The following is a 23223-nucleotide window of genomic DNA, read 5'->3' on the forward strand; positions in this document are numbered from 1 at the left end:
CTTAGTTTTAATTGAAGGGTTTCTTCAAAATAATTCAAAGTTTCTGGTATAAATGTTTTATACAAATAAATGAAATTCCTTTACATAAGTTAAAAATTTATTGAATATTCAGTATTCAGGAAATTAAAAACTGAGAAGACTTGTTAAAACATATTTTAAAGATATCCAATTTATTTTCGTTATCAACCTGGCTAAGACGTTAGAGCACTGGACAGCAAATTTAAGAATCCCAGGTTTGCTTACCGGCCTGGCAACACAGCTTGCGTGGTGATGGTTCATAAAATTATTTTTTCTGACATTCACATCTCTTACTCTGAGCAAAATATTGCAGCTGTCAGTTACTACAATACCTATATGCAAGAAGTACTACAATTAAGTAAACCAGTTATGCAGTTAACGCAGAAAAAGTGTTAGTAGGTTAAGTGACCACTATGATATGATTGAAACCCAAACAGTCATATTTAGGTTATCTCTTAAACAGCTTATTTTACTGAATTATGTCACATAACTTTGTAAATAATGTTCCTGATGATTCTTCACGGTGAGGAGCATACAACAAGCACGTGCACAGACTCAGGTGTCGAGGTGGTGAAGCTACCTGTACAGGATCCAGTAGATCATGAGGCAGATGCTGATGATAACAACAACACTCAGAAGCTCTCTGGCAGGGGTGTGGGTAAAGAACAAGCTTCAGAAAAAAAATCTGCCTTGACTGAATTGTTTGGCGATATCTTTTCTCAGGGTTGTGTGAGTGTATCTGTTTTCGATAAAGTTTCAACTGAACTCAATGGTTACCGTGGTGAACCAAATATCAGGTTGGACGAAAATCCACTTCACTGGTGGAATTTCAACAAGGAGAAGTACCCACTATTAGCTCACATTGCAAAGAAATATTTAGTTACGCAAGCAACTTCAGTTGCCAGTGAGCGCGTGTTTTCCACAGCTAGTGTGTAGACAAAGATCCTGCTTGAAAAGCGGAAATGTTGACATGTTACTGTTTTTGAAGAAGAAGTTAGTAATTTGAATTGCATAGAATTGTTTCCGCTTTCCTTTAGTTATAATTGTTAAAGAAAGTGTTTTCTTTCCCCAGTTTTCTAGTCATTTTCTATGTTAAAGACGTCTTAATTCAGTCTTGATATGGTGATAGTAGATTTTGTTTACAGTTTGATACATATTGTTAACATTTTTTCAAAATTATTGTAAACAAACTGATGAAAGATTTGTTCTTAAGCAGACTATATTGTGCCTTTTAGCCTTTTGAGGTGGTGAATGTGTGCGTAATTTAAATGAAAAAGAAAATATGTCAACTTCGGTTATTATGTATCGAAATAAGATAGATCTCAATTCCCTTAATGCAGCCTGATATTTTCTTTCTGCTCTATTCATTTTGTTTCTAATAGTTTTTGAGGTATTATCAACAGTTTTTGATAAATTCATTTAATACTTTTAAGAATGTGGTAATTCTACAAAAAGAATACTTTTTTGTGAAGTAATTTTGTCTTATGTCTTACTGGTTATTTTTTAATGTATCTGACATGTTCAACTTTAAAGAAAATACATGTTTTATTGTTGTTTACAATGTGTTTTTAAAAAAGTTTTAAAAAAGTTTTAAATACCCGACCCGACCCGAAAATACCCGTACTTTGAAATTTTGAACCGCTGACCCGACCCGAATACATTTTTTGACCCGTGGGAGCACAAATTAAAATATTACCATAATAATTCACGTCGGGCTGACTTCAGCAGAATTGCCATGCATAATAAACATCACCATAACTCTCTTCGCCTCATCCTCTATGAAAGTTATATATTAAAATAATACCGTCAGTAACATTGGTTTGATTTATGGAAACTCAATTTAAATTTTCATGTCGGATTGCTAATAAATGCAGATGAAGGTTGTTTGCGAATTTCCACAGACGTTGGAAATATAAACGGTTTGCACACGTTGCCATATACGACTAGACAGGTGTGGAATGCATCCAGGTCGCCATAATTAAAAGTTCAAATAAGTTTACTGGGTATAGTGCGAAATACAAAATGTTTTGTTTTCGCAGCTGTGCAACATCTAGTTCTGTGCACATTGACTTATCGTGACGAGCGAAAGACGATTAAATAGATAATGGTAAATCGGGGGATAGGACGCACGACACTGAGTTCTTGCACCAATGAGTTAGCATTACACAAAGGATCCGTTCAGAGTAAACAAAAGATAGAAATATTGGTACCTTTAATAGCTGACTCTATTGATCATAGACAAACATATATTGGACTTGTGTTTTCTTGAAAAGCTTAAAACTGCTGGCCTTGAAGACCAGACGCTTTTCACTTACGCTAATATACAATCTAAATTCAACACCGAAACTTAACGAAATGTCGAGAACGCGTCCATAGCTTTGATCAAACCCAGAATCTCGTGATCGATGAGGACACTACATCCGCTTCTTGGTAGAAATATTTTAACAAGATAAAAGTTGATGCGTGTCATTTATGTTTTGTGAGAAAATATTTATTTATTTTGAATTGCTCCGTCATTATCGGTAATCCTTTAAATAAATGGATCGATCGTGGATTGTTTTACCAAATCGGTAAGATTATTGATTTCGTAAACAGTTGAAGCTGTCATTGAAGTTTGATGCTTTGTTACTCGTGCTTCAACGGATTGTATTTGTTTCTGATTTCTTAGCAATTATTGGCTTACTTGATTTAACATACAAAGCATACCACATCTAATGAGTAATACAATAAATCGCTATTCATCCACATATATTTTCATTTTTTTATAGTTCCTACTTTGAGAACATTTAATATAGTTATTAGGTAAAAGTGATACAAATCAACATCACAAAGTATAAAAAATATCTCAGTATTCAAAGACAGATGTAATGCGTTTTAGCTTTATGTGTAAAAAGTAAGTAAGTCTTAAATTATGTTCAAATGCATAAACAAAACAATATTGCAGCACCACTTTTGAATTGTTTACAATTCCCATTCTCAGTATTCTTTCCCATCTAAAACGTTTAGTAGAAACATGGGAATACAAATAATCATATGGAAAACGAAACAACCCCATGTAAAAGCCTAATTAAACGCAAATAGTATAACGATGGGAAGGATTATCTATTATAAAAAGCATCGGAAGTTTATCACGAAGATGAACTTTGTACTTTATATTGAATAAGTATGTACTTATATAACAAGGGTACTTAGTTAATTATTTCGAATTCGGAAAAGTTTTCTCCGTGGCTTTATTTTTATACTTACCTGTCAACTTTCTGCTGTTAAACGGATACCGTTCAATCGATGCGTATTAGAGCAATGCTATAAATAGACATTTCAAACTATGATTTGTATTTTTTTTTAACAAATACCTTTAGTCGTTTCTATTTTAAGTATAACACAATGTGGCGCATGCAATGGGACATAAGTTTCAATAAATACTACATGGATAAAAGCCGTCCATACAATGTTATATGTATTACCCGATCGAATGCGTTGAAAGTAATATACTTCGATAGAAAAAGGCGATCGAACAAAACAATGGATTAGTATATTTCATTATAAGACAATGTTCGCGCAAACATCTGAATGTCTTAAACGCAAAATACATGAAGATTTACATGATAACATGTATATTATCTTGAATATGGAAACAAACGCCCGACGTTTGCTGAAAATGTAAATCATATTTTGAAAGGCAATTTTTGATTCTCGATGATTGACAGAATGTGATTATTAATTTGTAGTAACTGGACTAAATATCATCCTGTTTACATTTTATTCATAAAATACGAAGGCAAAGATGTGAACTGACAGCGTCATCATTGATGTTACGTATACACATTTTGTCGCAGAACGGCTCAAGTACATGTATATCTTTGATTTGCTTTATTTACAATCATAATATTTGCCTTCATTTGATTAGGGGTATACATATTTTTGGTGCTATGAAACAAGTTCATTCACACCTATTATGTATTATTTTTTATTAATGATGTTACATTTTTAAACACAACATTGATTTTGACCTTTTCTGTCGATTTGATATGTAAACGTTTACTGTACCGTTGAACTCAATTTGTAGAGCGTTGAACTACAAATCCGAGGATCGCCGCATTTATCCTCGTCTCGGCTATATAACTTGTGGGGAAATTGTTCATAAAATCCTTTGTACGGCCATTATCCCGCTCTTAACCAATGATTCAAGTAGGGCGATTTATGTCTTTAACTATATCAGCACTTATAATTGGTAAACCAGCTATCCACGTAAAGGTTTGAGTTGGTAAACTCATCGCCGTAATATGACTGAAATGCCATTGAACGCGGCGATGAAACAAACCAGACAACTTGAAATGACATTTAAAGCGGCGATAAATAAAACTAGACTACTTAAAACATTGTAAAAATTTGATCATGCCAGCAACAAATAATAGCACGTTTAAATAGCTATTATCCAATTGTAATATCAACGATAATGCACACGTAAACTTGCTTCAACTTTGAAGAACATATTCTATCTTTACATCTTGAAACATGTTGAAACTATCTTTACATATTGGTACATTCGACAATTTTAAGAAAATTAACAGTGACGGGTTCATAACTTTTACGGATAGCTGTTATATAACGAAAGCATGTACCCTTTCCAAAGTGATTATATGATATATAAATGTAAGTACCATAATAATATTATATGTGTTATTATGTACACGTATTTGTTCTTTAAATACTTATATGGAAACACTGATATTTGGAAATTATATACATCAGATTATCAGGCCTATGTTCAGCAGGTGTTATGCATGTCTGCACGCTATTATTTGCTCTCGGGAACGAACTCTTTTTAATGGGTGATAAGTTGGTTCCTTTTTCCTAGTTCCTTATTCCTTTTTCGAATAAGGAATAAGGAACTGTTCCTTATTCCTTATTCAGGCTAACATATGTGTTATAGGGGTTGAAAGAACAATAATGCTAACCTTTCTGAAGTAAATCAAAACAAAATAGCTCGAATACATTTACTTTATGTGTTACGTTACATATTCATGTTTCTTTTTCGCTCTTGCGTAGGATTTCTTGTTTAAACCGAACCGATATTTTCTAATTCGAATACTATTTTCAAATCAACAAAACCTAAAGCATATACATGTACTATTATTTTACATGTATTTGATAACAAAAAATCAATCTTGTACATTTAAACATGTTTTGTTTTTATTAATAATCCAGTTCCTTCTTCGAGGCTGAATACGGAAAAAGGAACCAGTTCCTTATTCCTTATTCAAGCCGAATAAGGAACTGGCATTTTCTTACTTAAACACCAATGAAATTGATCCAAAATTAACCACATATAAATGAACATATTATTTATATATTGGTTGAATATGTAAACTTCTAATTGCAATACATTTCTACTAAGTTTTAAGTGATGATTATCCAGTTCCTAATTCAGTGAGAATAAGAAATAAGGAACTGGTTCCTTATTTCTTAATCAATTCGAATAAGGAACTGGAATTTTCTTTCTATAAATTATAAGTCAAAACGAACCAACGAGACGAATAACTCAACGAAAAATATTGTAAATGTATGTCGGGTGTAAAAATATTAATTGCAGTACATTTCTACTTTGTTTTATTTAATAACAACATAGTTCCTTATTCGGTTAGAATAATAATAAGGAACTGGTTCATTATTTTGTTTTCATTTACTTCATAAATGTTTGCATTATTGTTCTTTAAAACCCTACAACAAATATGTTACGCGTGAATAAGGAATAAGGAACAGTTCCTTATTCCTTATTCAATAAGGAATAAGGAACTAGGAAAAAGGAACCAACTTATCACTCATCTCTTTTTCATAGTTTAGTTCTAGATTTAACATTAAAGTATTCATTAACGCCGGTCAATTCAACAATTTACACTTCTTGGTAAGCTGGTTTACCAGACTGAACATTGTACATTGTATGTATTACTTCGGTATGGGACGTTTTTCTGAGCAATTCCAGGTGCAGAGACGGTTAAGGCCTCATCTCTAGTTTAGACATGATCCGCTTGCTGTGTTTAGGATTACTTCACGAGTAAAAACTTTCTAAATCACGATATACTATAGACTTCCCCGCAAGCAAAACAATCAGTAATAAATTGTTGGTGTGCAAAAAGGGAAACGCCGATTTATTGTACTTTTTGATATAGATTCATTAAATTAATCGGAAACAATTTGAAATTGGCAAAGAAAATCCCGTCATTTTTATCAATGACTAATTGCAAATGGGCCTTTGATGTTTAAAATATTATAGTAAGGGTTTAAAATTTCTGACCTATTACCGATAAGTTAGAAACACGTACATGTTAAACACGATTTGTTACCGATTTATAAGAAACACGGGGCTTATAAAGTATCTGACAAAAACTGATAAGTTCAAATGTCTTTTACAAGATTCAGCATATGCGCATACTTTCCTTAATTCAAACACATTGTCTCTTAATTAATTCATTAAAACACACTATATTAACCATCAACATTTAAAAACAGTTACGATTCATGTCTTACGAACTGTTATGATGCAAGTGAGTAGGAGCAACTGAGGTACCTTACATGTAAGTTGTGTATTAATTATGAATCCTTAAGTTCACATTATGATTAACATGCGGATACAATTGGTGTCGCGTTATAACGCATACAAAAACTCGCAGAATTGTTTTATTTTATTTAGTATTTAATACTACATTTCAAAGTCCACACAATATTCAAATTAACTGATAAAACTTCCAGGACAGGAAAAATCCCTCCAGACAGAACCCCACCTCCATATGTGGTCCTGAAGATACCACTAAATTGTATGTCCTGTTGGCTTGATCCTTTGAAATGTAGTTTGCTAATGTAGTTCTGTTAAATATATTAACCGTTACCTTAAGGTTACAAATTGTCACATCGATGGTGTCAAACTATTCATCCATCTGATAAATGCCTCTGGTCAACCAACACGAAATCCATCACTAATTAACTTTGTTATCTTGTCAAAATCTGTTATTAAAACAACCTTAACTCAATTGCTAGTGTGCATCTACTGCAGTGAAGAAACATGTTTATGTATTCTCTCTTGCTAAATTGACGTTAATATATGATAGGCAATATTGCGAAGCGAGAATGAAATGTAATCATTAACCATTACCAATTAAGAATATATTTGCCACCGTATGTAATATGTGACTTTTGGGAGCATATGAAACTCATACTTTTGTTGTGAAAGAAATTTATTGTGACCGTCACCAACCCTACAGTAAATTTAAACTTCAGAAGTGATATTTATATTCCTTAAATTCCTTTCTAATGCTAAGTTTTCATCTCTTCTTCAATCCGTGTATTTTTCTTCATCCTCAGTTTTCTACCTATTGCGTGTTTTTGAATTTGTCTAGATATTTGCTTTCTTAACATTACCATCTCCAAGTATTTCTTTGACATCGCGTTCAGTTCTTTTGTTTTTCGCATAGACCTTAAATTTAATGTGTAATTGCATTGTTCTATCCCACTCGCATGTTTTCAATATGTATGTATTAATTCTGTTCGAAAATGTTAGTTATTGTTAGTCGCTAGATTTCTTTCCTATTGTATTTGGTTAAGCAGCTTGACCTTAAGGAAAAACCAACCAATGCTATGCCCCGTTTTTTCTCTGTTATTTCCTGCTTTTAATTTTCCAATGCGATGACCAATCTCTATTTATGTTTGTCATGTGTCTTTATCATTGCCTGAGTCTATGGCAATTTGTCGAGTGCTTAAGGGTTAATAAGTGATGATTAAATGATCTCGTGCATATGCAAGTGGAGTTTCACTGTGTGTCTTACTTGACTCTATTGTTTATACTTCGGTTAATTTTACCTATATAATAGAATACTATATATACAACACAATTCACCTTGATATGTGTACAGAGTTCAGTGGCACTCAGTTTCAATCTTGATAATTACTTTTAAAGTGTTTACTTTGATTATTCTAGATAGTTCCAACGCTGACAATCAATTTAAGACATTAGGTAAAAGTTAAATACAATTTAACATTTTAAAGTAACATTAATACTCAGAATCAACGAATATTTCGCAAAATAGTTCGTTAAATAAAGTAAACCCATAAAAAAGTAATGTTCCTTATTTCAATGGCCACAATTTTCACGCTAGATTTGGTATGGTAATATAGATCTAACGAGATACAAAATGCTGGTTTATATTTTTTGTGGCACAATATATTCCACTTTAATTTTCTGCGACGATATATATTTTTACGACTCACGAACACTAACAAGGTACATCAGTATGTGTTGAATAAATTGTTCCACAAAAACAAAAATAAAGCATTTCTGTACTCTGTATTTTATCTTTATTTCAACAAATAAACATGCACAATGTATTTTGTCTTTATTTCAACAAATAAACATGTACTCTTTATTTTGTCTTTATTTCAACAAATAAACATGTACTCTGTATTTTGTCTTTATTTCAACAAATAAACATGTACAATGTATTTTGTATTTATTTCAACAAATAAACATGTACTCTGTATTTTGTCTTTATTTCAACAAATAAACATGTACTATGCATTTAGTCTTGATTTCAATAAATAAACATGTACAATGTATTTTGTCTTTTTTTTCAACAAATAACACGCTTGTATAAACGGGTGCATTTTTGTTATCATCTTAAAAGGAATATACTTATTATAGTAGACGTTTGCTATTAAAATTCGAAGCAAAAGATATATCAAACACTATAGAAGTGATACATTGTGATTTTAATTTTATTATAAGTTTATAAAATGAACGATCACATCGAATTAGCATACGTCTTTCAAACTTTTGTAAATTTAGTGATATCCGAGGTTGGGTACAAATAACTACACATTTCCTATATTTCAATGGAAAGCACACACAACGCAAGTCAAAATTTATTGTATCATAACAATCCTTTACAGAGCAATACACTGTTTGTTTTTAATAACACATACAAATATACAAAATAAGCATTTTCACTTCTCAAACACATGTGCATTAAGACTCATCAACATATAACACGGGGTTTGGACTTCACCACTCGTACACTCACTGTTTTGTGTGGTACGTTATCTACAATAAAAGTATGATGAAAACTAGAAAGAAAGTGATGATTAATAGATTGTCTAAACCAAGAACAATTACATATTGACAACAGGCTCCCTTTAATTTAAATGTTAAACCAACGAAAAGAGCATAACTTTTTCCTAACCTCTCTGAAATAATATAAACGTGAATGGTAAATGATGCTCAGCTTTCAAAAGTTGCTTCTTACAATTAATCTTTCAAAAACATATATAAATATGAAAAGAGAAGAATTATTTAACGTGATTAAACTGAATAAACTTTTTTTAAAGCCGGAAAATGTGTAACAACTAGTCAGTATGGTAGAAGTGATATATCTGTTACATATTGCCAAGAATTAGTTAAACTTTAGGGGCATTACTATGTTACACTGAATACTGGATCCGTAAGAATTTTCTCTCATGTTAATCTTATGATAATACTTCTTAGTTTGTTGTACACTTGTAACTTGGGTATTAATGAATAAACATGTAGCAGCATACGCCTTAAGTTATATAAATTACACCGGCTAGACCACAATATGGTGTCAGAAGTTTAAAACTTCGGATACAAACAATAGCATTTTGATTTTAATACAATCATACGTTTCCAGGTTTTAATGCGTGCTAATTGTGACATCTTGCTAATTTTAAAACGATAGAAAGTGGACGCAATTGAGCCCAAACTCCGAGGATGGAATCGAACAATCCGGAATAATAACAAGCTTTTAAATAGTTCAAATTGAACTGTGATTTAACGTTCAAAGGTTCATTAAAAGCAAAAGACGACGAAACCAAATGTAAGTATTTAATGTGAGAGATTGGCAAAAAAGAACGTTAAATTTAAAGAACATGGAAACTTACTTATTACCAAAACAAATAATTCAAACATCATTTCGATCGATTTGAACAAAAATTTATTTTTTTTTACTGCATACAAGTTAAGAATACAAAAGGAAGTAGAAACATTCGAACAATGTACTACAGATCTGCGATTTTTTCGATATTTTATAAAGAATTCTGATTATCCTGATGATATCATAGATCAAGTGATACGGGACCATATAATATTTGGAATATGTTACCAGAAATTAAGCGAAAGCATGATCAGTGAAGGTAATAATATACGACTTAATGTCTCGACATTGCCAGAGCATACGAGCTGATGAAAGGCCAGTCGAACTCCATGGGCAACAGTGGTAAACATGATGTCGCCGGTGGATCAAAACAGCCAAGAAAAACCGTATGCAAGCCCAAAAGGAAAGGACAGGATACGCCTTAAGACGCGAACAGGGAAACATGTACAAATTGCGGTGGTAGTTTGCATCACACACGAGAACAGTTGTGCTCAGCACAGGAAAAGACATGCAATTATTGACACAAGATGACCTATTTTTCACCAGTGTGTTTTCAGATAAGCAAGGACAACACTACCAAAACTAATAAGGTAAAGAACTTTATGACTCAGATCAAATTGACACCCATTATCAATATTTTGTCAGTTTATAATGGACCATGACTTAAGGTTCATGGCACGATGCGTATTCGGTATTGCTACGACGGTGAACAGTAATGACAGGAATTATACATCGCAGACAGACCCTTCAGTCCCATATTACGTTAAGACGCATGCATGTCTATGAATCTAATCAAATTTTTGTCTGGAATTGAGTCTAAAATCTTTACATTTCTACACAAAAACATCTAAATAATCTGATGTTTTACAAGTCTAGAAAATCTCCAAGGGGAATCTGACATTTGCATAAAAACCAATGTTTTTCTAGTTATTCACCCATAAAGACGTGTTCCTGAAGCAACCAAAGACATACTTGAATGGTTAAGGAAGGGGAAATAACGAAAGTAACTGAACCGCTCGAATGGGTGAACAATTTGCGTGTGTATATTTGCACAAAAGGTCTCAATGACGCTAAAATGAGACCGCACTATCCATTAAGATCAATTGACGAAGTTTTGCCTGACTTGATTTGCGCTTAAGTGGGTTCAGAATTTGATGCACGGACAGGCTATATTTTGGATTATAAGTGTACTGTGTTAATTTGATATATGGACATGATACAGATATACTAGAACAGCGCAACAATCTGTGTCATTTAAGAGAAAATCTTGAGCAGTGTTATCAGGATGTAAACATTTACGAGCAGTGTGTGAAACTTATTATCAGTGCTGCACCAATTTACGTGTCGAAAAACATTTAATATAACTGGACACAATATTTGGTTATGTGATCACCATCGGGACACAGATACAGATTAAATATTTTCCCAGGAAAACATTTATTTGCATAGAATGATAATGTTATATATTGTAAAGAAATAGTTCAAGGGGCATTACTGTGTTTTACTGAATTCTAGCTCCGTACGAGTTGTCTCTACTGCTAATCTTGAATTTATATGATTCTGCTTAAAAGTGTGTTGTACACCTGTAGCTTGGGTATTAATGAACAAGACTATTGGCAAGCAATAAAAGTTCCTTACCGGTAGCTTTTTAAGAGAGATTGTCTTTGTTAAATTCAATTGAAAGAATGTAGTTTACCTGTTAATTACATGTATTCATGTCTAATTTCAAAAGGACCGTGATGGCATGGTAATCAGAGTTACACACTGGGGAATTGACAGCTGTGCAAACATTTCTGGGTAGGTTAGTGATGGCAAGGTCTGAAACTGCACCAATATTATGGGTAAAAATATGAAGAACGTTTCCAGTTATCATTTTCAGCAATATTTCTAGTGTTTTTGTTGCAATAGCAACCAGAATTATTGGCGTAGGAACACAATGAAATGACGTGCATAATTTTCATATTGCCATCTGTCCATGTTTCAAGTGTCTTGAAAAAATATGAAGAACTTTTTAAGTTATCGCAGGATCCACCATTTTCAGCAATATATCTAGTCTATTTGTTGCCATAGCAACCTGCAACCGTAATTCTTGACGTAGGAGCGAAATAAAATGACGTGCATTATCTTCATATTGTCATCTGTCCATGTTTGAAGTTTTTTGAAAAAATATGAAAAACTTTTAAAGTTATCGCAGGATCCAACATTTTCAGCAATATATCTAATCTATTTGTTGTCATAGCAACCAGCAACCATAATTCTTGACGTATGGGACAAAATAAAATAGTGTGCATAATCTCCATATTGCCATCTGTCCATGTTACAAGTTTCATGAAAAATATGAAGAATTTTCAAAGTTATCGCAGGATCTAGAAAAGTGTGACAGACTGACAGACACACAGAGCGAAAACCATTAGTCCCTATCCGGTTTCACCGGCAGGGGACTTATAAACATGTAGCCACGTATTTTCTTACGTTTTATCAATTACACCGGCTAGACTACAACATAATCCACTTAAAGTTGCATAATTATTGGAAAACCTAGGTATACCATATTAATGATACTATTATAAATTGATATTTTTAGAATACATATTTTGATTCAATGGACATTTAAACGCACTGAAAAGTGGCAAAAGAACCAGACAACCACTTACACCAAACAAAACAAACATGTGTAACGGATATGTTTCGGAGACATGCTCAGGTAGGTAAGAACAAATTAAGATTAGGTCAATTTTAACCTCGATGTTGTGACACTTTGTAACATGAACTTAGAATATTTAATATTATAATATTAATATTAAATAATCAAATAATTTAATATTAATATTTAATAATATTATTATAATACATCATCATCTGAGCTGTTGACAAGTGTATTGATCATTCTGTTATCACACAGGATTTAATACTTTAAAACTGTCTATATTTCACATATACATGTTGGGGCTTTACTTTGAGTTAAATCGTATTGATACGCCTTTAATTGTGAACTTTTTAATAAATGCAAATGTATGTATGGATTGTAATGTTAACTTTAAATTTTTGCGTTAAAGTAAACAAATTAAACTTCCTAAAAGTAAACTTGTATGAGGTTGGATAGAAAATAATTTATTTTCAGTATCGAGTGAGATAAAGAATATATTTTAGGGGATTATTTATTTGGCACAGCGAGGAAAAAAGCACGCGTGTGTCACGCGGTTATAGTTGAAGACAAATACACACATGGCTAAATCAATATTAAATTGAGTGTATGCCACATTATTGACTCTCTTAATACTGGTATTTGCAGACACGTATGTTCGGGATTTGAAACAAGAACAAAACTTTTCGTTTGTATTGATATAAAAATTAATATCTTGTCTGATTAAACATAGTGACTGCGTTGATCGCACGTAAACAAATCAACTTAATGCCATATACATGTAGAATCCTATCCGTGAGATTCCTATACTTTCATTTAATACAATTAACTAAAACACTTTGAACTTAAGCACAATATGTTAATAGAATGCACAAATAACGATTTGGATAACATATTAATAAAGTAACCTAATAAACTGGAAAACATCTTATTACAACCTTAAGGAGAAAAAAGTAAGGTGAAAAAAGCAACGCAACAACAGACATAAACTTAATGACACAAAATGTTAATGTATGAAAATAAGTTAAACCAAATTAATGAATTTTATGATGTTTAATATGATTAGATTTAAATAACGGTAATTTATTGTTACTGAATTGATATATCAATGCGTTTGCATAGATAGTAGTATAATGTAACATTTTTGCATCGATTTCGCACCGAAGCTTTCACGTATTTTTAAAAAGTTGACACGTGTGTGTATTTATAGGTAACGCATGCCAAAATAAATGCCTTCTTTGTTTGATGTAACATATGCATTTTTTTGTAAGTCTAGTTCGATCATGATAACATTACATTAAAGATATATAGATGGTTAGTAAAATATGGCCGTACACTTCGGACAAAAAGGCATGCTGTAATTGAGCATGAATACGTAAGTCAAATATGTGAGACTAGAGGCTAGTACCAAAATTAGTGCCATATAACAGATTTTTAGTTTTATGACACAACATATCATTGGAACTATATTTAATGAATAATATGCACCATGCACCAAAACATTACTGCACTCAAACAGAAATCATGTAAACATTCCCTCAGCACTACCGGTTTCCACACGTGTTACCTATATTGTTTCAAACGTGAGTAACGGTTTTGCACTTACCTAATGTGACATATACTATAAGTCACAATATTTGAAACCTAATGTTTACAATTTATTTGAAATGAACAATATGTTCACAAATATGGAACGATATATGACAAGTAAGTTATACACAAGTATCTCGCTTTAAGACCAAATTAAAAAGCAAAATAACCAGCCTTACACTTGTGTTCACTATTAAAAGAACCTCGCCAGCACTGTTCCGATGAAACATTTAATTTTAATACAACAAATAACTCTTAATTAACTCATAATAGATTTTTATAAAATACAACTTGTCAACTAGATGTATACAAACAAATTTACGTGTACTTGTTCATGTTTTTAAAGTCCTACATACAATCAAAGCACTTTTAATGTGATAGTGCTTGAATGTTTCTTGCTTATACACTTCACAAAAACAAAAATAAAACAAAAACACATCACAATTACAAGTGAGCAATTATCATCAGTGTTCGTTATGTACGGAAAGAATTTGTCAAATATTACCAGCTCATATCACTTGATTTTTGTGACTCATGTACTTATCCGGTCGTTTATAATGTTTAAGGTACAACATTACAAATTACACTCTGTACTTTAGACTTGACGTATACCCACGTGTGCTTAAATCTGTAATCAATATAATATAGTAAATTATTTAAAAAATAATAATCAACGAGGATGACGCTATTTTAGCTTTATTTCGATGTTATACAAACGTTAGTGTCAATTATAGGTAGGACAGAGTACTTTAAACACTTAAAAGCCCATGAACACTGGTATACTTTTTCGAAAAATAAAGTTTACACATGACAAATCAATGGTCTTTATAGCAATAGAAAAACTGTAATCGTTTACTGTGGTCTGTTAATATGGATTCAAGGAGGTTCAAAATGCTATTTGTTGTTTTATGTGTGGGACAATATATTCAACAGATGTTCATGTACCATGTTAATGTTCGTGTGTCGTATGAATAGATATCGTTGCAGGAAATTAAAAAAATATATATTGTGCCATAAAAAAAGTGAAAACGAGAGTTGTGTATCTCGTTAAATCTATGTTACCATACCAACTATATCGTTACATTATTAAAATTTTATTATAGGGAATACTGATTTTTGTATTGGTTTACTTTCTGTTACAAAATATTTTGATAAATATTCGTTGATTGTGAGTATTTACGTTACTTTAAAATAAACTCTGTCAGCAATGATTACGTTAGCAAAATGATTAGCAGTGAATGACTCATTTCATTTTCTGCATTGTTGATCATATGGAGCCTACCACCACATATTCTATTTGTCTCATAATATACGAAACTGCATTCTTTACAATTAGCATAAAAAACCTTCTTTTGTTCAAAGCTTAACATGAAAGAGGCACATTAAACTTTGAAAATGCGCGTTAACTGCCATAAAAACTTTCATAAAACACGTGTAATGGCTACAGTTCATTGACTTTTATCTGACATGAACTGGTAGAAATAGCATGTTTGCCGAGGTAAATATGCCTTTGCTGCTAGTGATCATATAATCATATAAAATTATACTGTAATCTGTACTTGCTTTATTATTCGGCCTCCTATATAATCTTTCACTAATAGTCGAAGTGAATTTCGTGCAAATCAAAGATTTGATAGAATGCACGCCACGTTTGTATTGTTACCAACAACATTTGCTTTGTGTCTCCTTATTTTGCTCACATGCTTTGCTTTGAATGAAGATCCATGTATAGATTCAAGTTGTATCAGGAAATAGAGCCATTTACCTTTAACACGAGGATCAAGATGGTCCAAAAGCACTTATTTCTGTAATGTTTTGTTAAGTCTATTATTCTAGTGATGTTACGCCTCTGGACATAGTTGTTTCAGAAAAACATCGTGAAAACGTTACTTTCCAAATAAAGACTTTATTAAGTATTGCATCTTGTGTTTGACAAGACCCTTAATACTTTGAATGTCCCGTTTCAATTCGGAGATCCAAGTTTTAATCCTTTACCCCAGACTTTATAAAATTAACACAAATTATAGAGCTACAATAATTAAAACTGGGATCATCGTCTAAGACTGGCAATGACAAGCGTGGGGAGAGGGTAAACCAATTTTAGGGCTAGCCAAGCCACAAACTTTCCCTAGAAAAAATCACAAACCACACGCGCGTCTAAAGCGTTATTGAAGCATAACTTCAAAACGTTTAAAATGAATCGAGTACTTTTTACATATTTTTTTGTGTTTAAGTGTCCTGAAACTATGAAAGCGAGTAAGTTTAAAGTTATAAGTATACAAACAAATAGGGTATATTTATCAAACTATCAATTTGTTTCAACAGAAAATGTTTAAACAAATAGGTTAAAGGCATCGGTAATATGTGTCAAAATCTACATAAACACAAGCTGTACTGCTTTAAGCCTCCCACGCATAAAATATGACAAGATTGAATATCTTGGAGATGAGATCAAAACTGTTAAACCGACACTTATTTAAGTGTTTTACTTTGAAGCATATGACAACAGCATGACACTCCGTCGGAAGTATTTTCAAGGGCTGTGTATACAAATCTGGATTGAAAACAAGATAAGGTTCGTTCGAGCTTTGCGTAGGCTAATTAATATATAAAATGATTTTAATTCTGGTATTAATTTAAACATAATTGTTTTATATATTTATAAAAGTATTAAGAAGTTAGCTTTTTTTCTCATTTTATTCAGTGATTTGTTTTATCGCATGAATAAGTGTGTATGAAACAACTATTCCGAAGATTCTTCCTTTAATTTAAGGTAGCGCACCTCTAATGGGCACATATCCAAATATAATCTAATTAATTATTTTCTTAATCAGCATCATTTCACCGAACTACATGCAAATGTGTAGGTAGGCTTTCCATGCTTTTTTAAAAAATATACCGATTTTTTCAAAACCACCCCCACGCTCGGCTTTTGTTCAGTTTATTTTCACCCCTGGGGTATATAAAAGTTCCATAATTCATTCAAATTTCCAAATATGGGCATGCAGTTGGTGTGTACAGATGCTGTAACGGTGTTTAAAGTTTAAACAAGATGAAATAAGTATTCTTTTACAGACATTTATTTTTTACAAATTTTTATCTATGGAAGAGCGCCATGAAATGTAAGTGATTTCAGCCAAGTAAAAATTGGGTCGGTTAAAAACAAAGTGTCATAAAATTCAAAATAGTATCATTTAAGTCATATTTTAAACTTAGTTGTTATAGAAACACTATATACAGCAAAAATACCAAGAACTAGAAAGATTTACCGCTTACTTTTTGAAATAAAAATAAAAATGCAACATGCATGGTTCGTATTTTCAACAGTAAATCACCCAATTTCGCCATAACGTTGTTTTAATTTAAATAATTATAGAATGTGCATAAAAATTGCAACATATTTAACAAAAAATATAGCTTATATGCCATATTAAATCAAATTACGTTAGACAATAAATAAAACGCGTCGGCAGGATTCGAACCTGCGCGGGAATATCCCAAAAGATTTCTAGTCTATTGCCTTAACGACTAGGCTACGGCACCTAATAGTAGGCTCTTCAACCTTCGAAGAAATCGCGGGAAATCATTAGAGGTGCGCTACCTTAATACTAAAATATAACATATTAAAACGCTAGCTCGGAAAAAACTTTAAATTAGATACTCATTTATGTATCATGTTTAAAAACATTTGATTTCAATGACATTTACAGTACCACGTCGAGATAATAAGATACATGAATGTAACAGACGTCATATATGCAATTATCGTAGGTCAAAGTGTTATCTATATATCGTCCAATACTAAGTTCACAAGCGCCAGTTACCTTGACCTTTTAGCATATGACTTCAATAGCAATAGGGATAACACATCAGCGTAGGTAAACTTTAAGAACTACGGTCCTACCGAACAGTTGTGTTTCTTGAAAAAAAAACACCCCAATTTTTTATGTAGACTGAATTTAAAACCAGACTAACGTAGGTGAATAACCGATACGAATCATTCATTATTATTGTATATCATGTTTCGAGTGCACTATTCTTCCGTCTATCAACTTACAAAGATAACGCTTTAACAACATAAGCGTCACAATATCTGCGTGAGATCAATTGAGTCTTTTGTTAAATGTAATTCCGTTACACCAAGTGACTCTCTAGGGTAAGATGGTGGTTTCATATTTTACTCATCGGAAGTGAATAGCCATTAATACAGAACAATATGATAAGAAAACACATACAAAGCGAGATAAACATTTCTTTCAATTCTTTATGTGTCAATTTATCTACCGGTAATTATAACATCGGTGTACTTATCGGCAGTGACACACTAAAACTATTCGCGCAATAAGATATACATAGCTCAACGAGTTGTTGGACTTAAGATGTCGGCTGCGAGTACTTACTTCAATTACTTGCTTGTGTATATAATATAGTAATGGTTTGAAATGCATATTGACCGTGTTGCAACCGAGTAAAATACAGTTTTCTGACTAAAATATAAATACTTGTATTTTGTATCAATAATAGCTTTGTTATACAACGTGATGTTGAAGAACATATTTTGACATGTTCCATCTGAGTGTGACCTAGATTCTTTCAGTAGGAAGACAGGTGATATACTCGACGCGTCGTTTTATGATGGTATTCATTTGTTGAACGATGGAATGCCAAAGTTACAGGCTAGAAAATCTCCAAAAAGTTGTTTTATCGCAAAATGTTATCTTTAAGTTTGACCTTTTCATTTGAGTTAGGAAGATAGATGTAAGGTGTTTGTTTTTTTTTTTGTTTAGCCTAAGCACATTTATACGGAATTCTTAAAACATCAGATTATTGTTTTATGTCAAGTAAGTCCATTATTGGCGCCGTTTTATTTTCATAATATTAATTATTAAATGACTCGTTCATTATTTCAGCTATGTTCAATCGAAGATCACATTAGTTACGAAGCGAAACGGATTCCTGGTTTCGTGATGTAGTAATAAACATATAAAAATTATTATTGACCAACATGGCCTACATGTGCACGAATACAACATCAAGTTATGACCAAGTATGAACGGTTAAGTCGAGCGTGTCACAACCGTGACAAAGAATACCCAACGCCACATGTCTTATAATGTAACAAGTTGAAATGAAAACATGATTAGATTACCTCTGGGGCGTGGCAAGTTTTGATGAAACCTCTGGGGCGTGGCAAGTTTTGATGATACCTCTGGAGCGTTGCAAGTTTTGATGATAGGGGCACAGTATAAGTAAACTCTCTAGAGGACCATCGTTCAAAGCTATATACTAAATGGTAAACGTTGGTTCTTATATATGTACTTAAAGTTTTTGTGGTATACATGTTAATTTCTATGTATATCATGTTCGTAAACCTTCTGGTTTCATATTTCGAAAATACGATATACCGGTAATAATAATCATAAAGTCATAAATATATTGAAACTTTGAACGTATGATTACACACCTTATATTACAATGAACATTGCCTGCAAGTTTAAATGATGTACGTTGAACAATTTTCAAGGTCGCATGAACGCACATTAGCGTTGACATATAGACAGACCGAGGTACAGACGTACGGACAGACAGGCATATGTCTAGGGTTATTACAGTAACGCCCCGTTTACCTCCCGACTGGGAGGGGGGAAAACATAATTCTGCTTCATTGAAGGTCAAGGTTATAGCACTTGGTTATCAGAGTTATATTACTTGGGTAGTGATCCCATACAGTGACCCCGAATGCAAGTTTGAACAGTAAAATGTATACTTATAGTACAACAGTGATATGAAGAAGATCCACGTTTAACTTAATGAAACTTGAAAGTATAAAATAGGTATCGTTTCTGAAAAACTTGCAGGTCAGAGTTATGAAACTTGGTAATTGATCTTATACAGTGGCCAAAAGATATTAGTGAAGTTTCGTGTGAATACGTATAGTAGAAACAGTAGCATAGAGATGTTGCACACCTTACCGTAACAAGATCACTCTGCGGACGCCAAATTTATGGCGAATAGTATTGCTTGCACAATTTTGTGAAAAGTCGAGCTAAAAAGAATTTTTAGTCACTGGCCTTTGTCCAGTTGTAAGCAAAAATTCCAAATCCCGTGCATGAAATATTTCCGCCAATTAAGGTATTGTTTCGAAGTATTGTGTCAAAATACTTTTAACATTTAGTTTTCATACCTCTTATTAAAAAAAGAACATGAAGAAGTACAATGTATAGTGTAAACTAATCATGATATGCAACTGTATTGAATTATAGAATGGCTGTACATCTTGCATAGTTTTGTAGAACGAAAGAACTGAAGAGACAAACAAAGTAACGAGCTTTGTTTTTTTAAATACTAGAAAAAACTTGCATGTTACAGAATCAAAACCATTTGTACCAACTCGATGGTCCATATATATCATATTTTTTATCCATGACTTTGGTAACACTAAACAGCAACTTCCATCCTTAGACATGTCTATGCTTATTCTCTATTCCAGAAGACGGAGTCGAGATGAAAAATACACCTTGTCCGCCAAATAAAAGACTGCTTTGATTGGTCCATCAACCATATCATCACGGACTAAATTCCACAATCGTTCTGTGATAAACACACACACTCGCCTGACTCAGTATTTAATAAAAACGGTAAGTGCTGTACTGATTGACACGCGTGTTCCTATGATATTGCGATATCACTCTCAATGGCTAACATGTTTATACTGTACACCCATTTGTCGAGGCATGTACATAACCGAAGGCTGAAAAAGTGTTGTTTCTCTCTTAATGTAGGAAAATAACAATATAACAATAACATATTATGCAATACGCAATAAACGTCATCAAAAATTAGGACCTCAAATATGTGTTTCCGTTCAAATTACTTGCAGAGCCCGCTCGAATAGACCGCATTATAATTATGTTCACCCTCACCATGTGTGCCTTAATGTATGCTAAAATTTATTTCTTCATGTTTTGAGCTAACATGTTTCATTCTCTCACATTCTCTGTTTATAAAACGTACGAATTGGGCAAGATATTGTTAAAAATTGATGTTCATTAATGCAAAAAATATGTTCATATCTATTGTCACGTATGTGCCATTTATCAATCTTTATAATATAAAGTGCCATACAAGAACATACGTTTGCTGATTGTCAAGGTGTTCTATAACGTAGAATTCAGTAAATCTAAATATTGAAGTTGCAGCTCGCGCATATTGAGATGACATTCGGTTAGGAAATGGTATACATTTAACTTGTTCTACTGATCTTTTTGGATACCGACTGTACGAGAAATATTAACCACTTTGTTTTCGTTTAACCATATTTGGTTGGACCTTAAAATATGCATTGATTGTTTGTTTTTATTCTGTACGTATGTTGAGTTATGCATCATTGTTGTGTTAAATGTATACAGTGGCTTAATTGAATTCGATTATAAGCTCATCGTTTTAAGGCAGAAAGAGCATCACGGTTAAAAGCTAGTTTAAGTACTAATTTAAGTTTGATTTTGTTGTAAATACAAATAGCGGAACGGAATAAGGTAAATAAATTTCTTCCGAATTTATTTTTTCTATGTACATGTATCTATGGTTAAGTTTGAAAACTGCCATACAAGTGCCAAAACGGGAGTGGAGAGGATATTAATATACAAGGATTGTCATATGGCTTCTATTTGATTTTTAGTCTTTAGTACGCACTACGCATTATTTATTAACATTAACTATGAATGATGCTCATTTTTCTTTATATTTGAGCATTTGCTTCGATTTCAACGAAAGTCAGGTTAACCAATAATTGATGGTATAAGAAAATACATGTTGTTTGTAAACAATCTGTAGAAACGAATGAAGAGACAGGCCAACATGTTCAAGTTCATTTAAGAAAATGTTATTAGTATTTTAAGCATTTTGCGTACTCGGAAGAAAGCGGTCCATGTATGTGCTATAAATTATTTTTAATTAAAAATGAACTGTTTAACATTTAGACTTTAACGTATTTAAGACAATATTAGGAACACATAGTAGTTTGCAATATCTATCATATTTCCGTTTCTTTCCCATTTGCAAAAATACGTTAGCTTGAAACTCTTGCGTGAACTCATCATCCAATAACAGTAATGACTGTCTAAAGATGATCGTTACATGATTCCCTGCAACATACGTTTTCAAGAGACAATGGGAAATCATAAAGATCATCGTCATAGCGCGAAATTTCATTAATAATTATGTTTTATACGACTATGGAAAAATAACTTATTAAATAATCTATATTTATTTGTAATTAAGTATATTTCCGGATCTACAGAAAAATAATAGGTGAAGTAGTATTGTTCTGTGATAGATTTAAAAATGAAAATAATTTTAGATAAATCAATAATCAACATTATTTATTACAAATTATGAGGCTTCATGATTTATATTGCGTTTAAGTTAGTCGCATTAGCAAAAATATGTCTCAAGTTTTGAGTACAGATTGGCTTAAACGTGTTATTCCGGATATTTTAAACACACACAAGGCTTTTTGCAAATTCAAAAGCAGACGGGAATATAAAAATTTCAGGAAAGAAAAATCCAGCAGGATAAGGGGACCGTTTTAAATTTTTTAAACCGTACATTAACATACAGTGATTTGATTTTATTAGGAAAATTATGAGGCTTCTGTCCTCGTATTAAATCCAATAATCAAATTCAATAAGCGAAAGATGTTTTCCTTTTTACCTGAAGACTTCGTTAAAAAGAATATGTTACAAAACTGAATAAAAACGTTATACAAAGTAATACTGAAACTGATGAATTAAACAATCTTCCAATTTTTAACAAGATACCACCTACATTTACACTTCCTAGTGGAAGATTTGATCTTGACTTTTAATTAGAATGAAATTCTACATACTAACAAGAAGAAACACTTCCGACCAAATATCTCTAAGGACCAACTACAATCCCTCAACAGTTTAGCAAATGAAAATACTATTTAAGCTCAGTTGAATTATCCTAAGGGATATTAAATGATAATAACTCTCTTATTATACTCCTTTC

At 32.2% G+C, this 23223-nt stretch overlaps 1 protein-coding gene across 4 annotated transcripts in view; it reads left to right on the forward strand.

The window, feature by feature from the left end:
* The first annotated feature begins 12553 nt into the window (after positions 1-12553).
* Positions 12554-23223, forward strand: part of LOC127834837 (uncharacterized) — a 30121-nt gene continuing 19451 nt past the window's right edge. For 3 of the 4 annotated variants that reach the window (XM_052360897.1, XM_052360901.1, XM_052360900.1), the window contains exons 1-2: positions 12554-12660; positions 20681-20828. The gene's annotated coding sequence lies outside the window, so the exon portion shown is untranslated. Of the gene's footprint in view, positions 12661-16643; positions 16766-20680; positions 20829-23223 lie in introns of those variants that run through there. The other variant, XM_052360898.1, reaches the window with a different exon arrangement.

This window comes from Dreissena polymorpha, chromosome 6 (genome assembly GCF_020536995.1).
Source record: "Dreissena polymorpha isolate Duluth1 chromosome 6, UMN_Dpol_1.0, whole genome shotgun sequence".
In the NCBI taxonomy this organism is placed as follows: Eukaryota; Metazoa; Mollusca; class Bivalvia; order Myida; family Dreissenidae; genus Dreissena; species Dreissena polymorpha.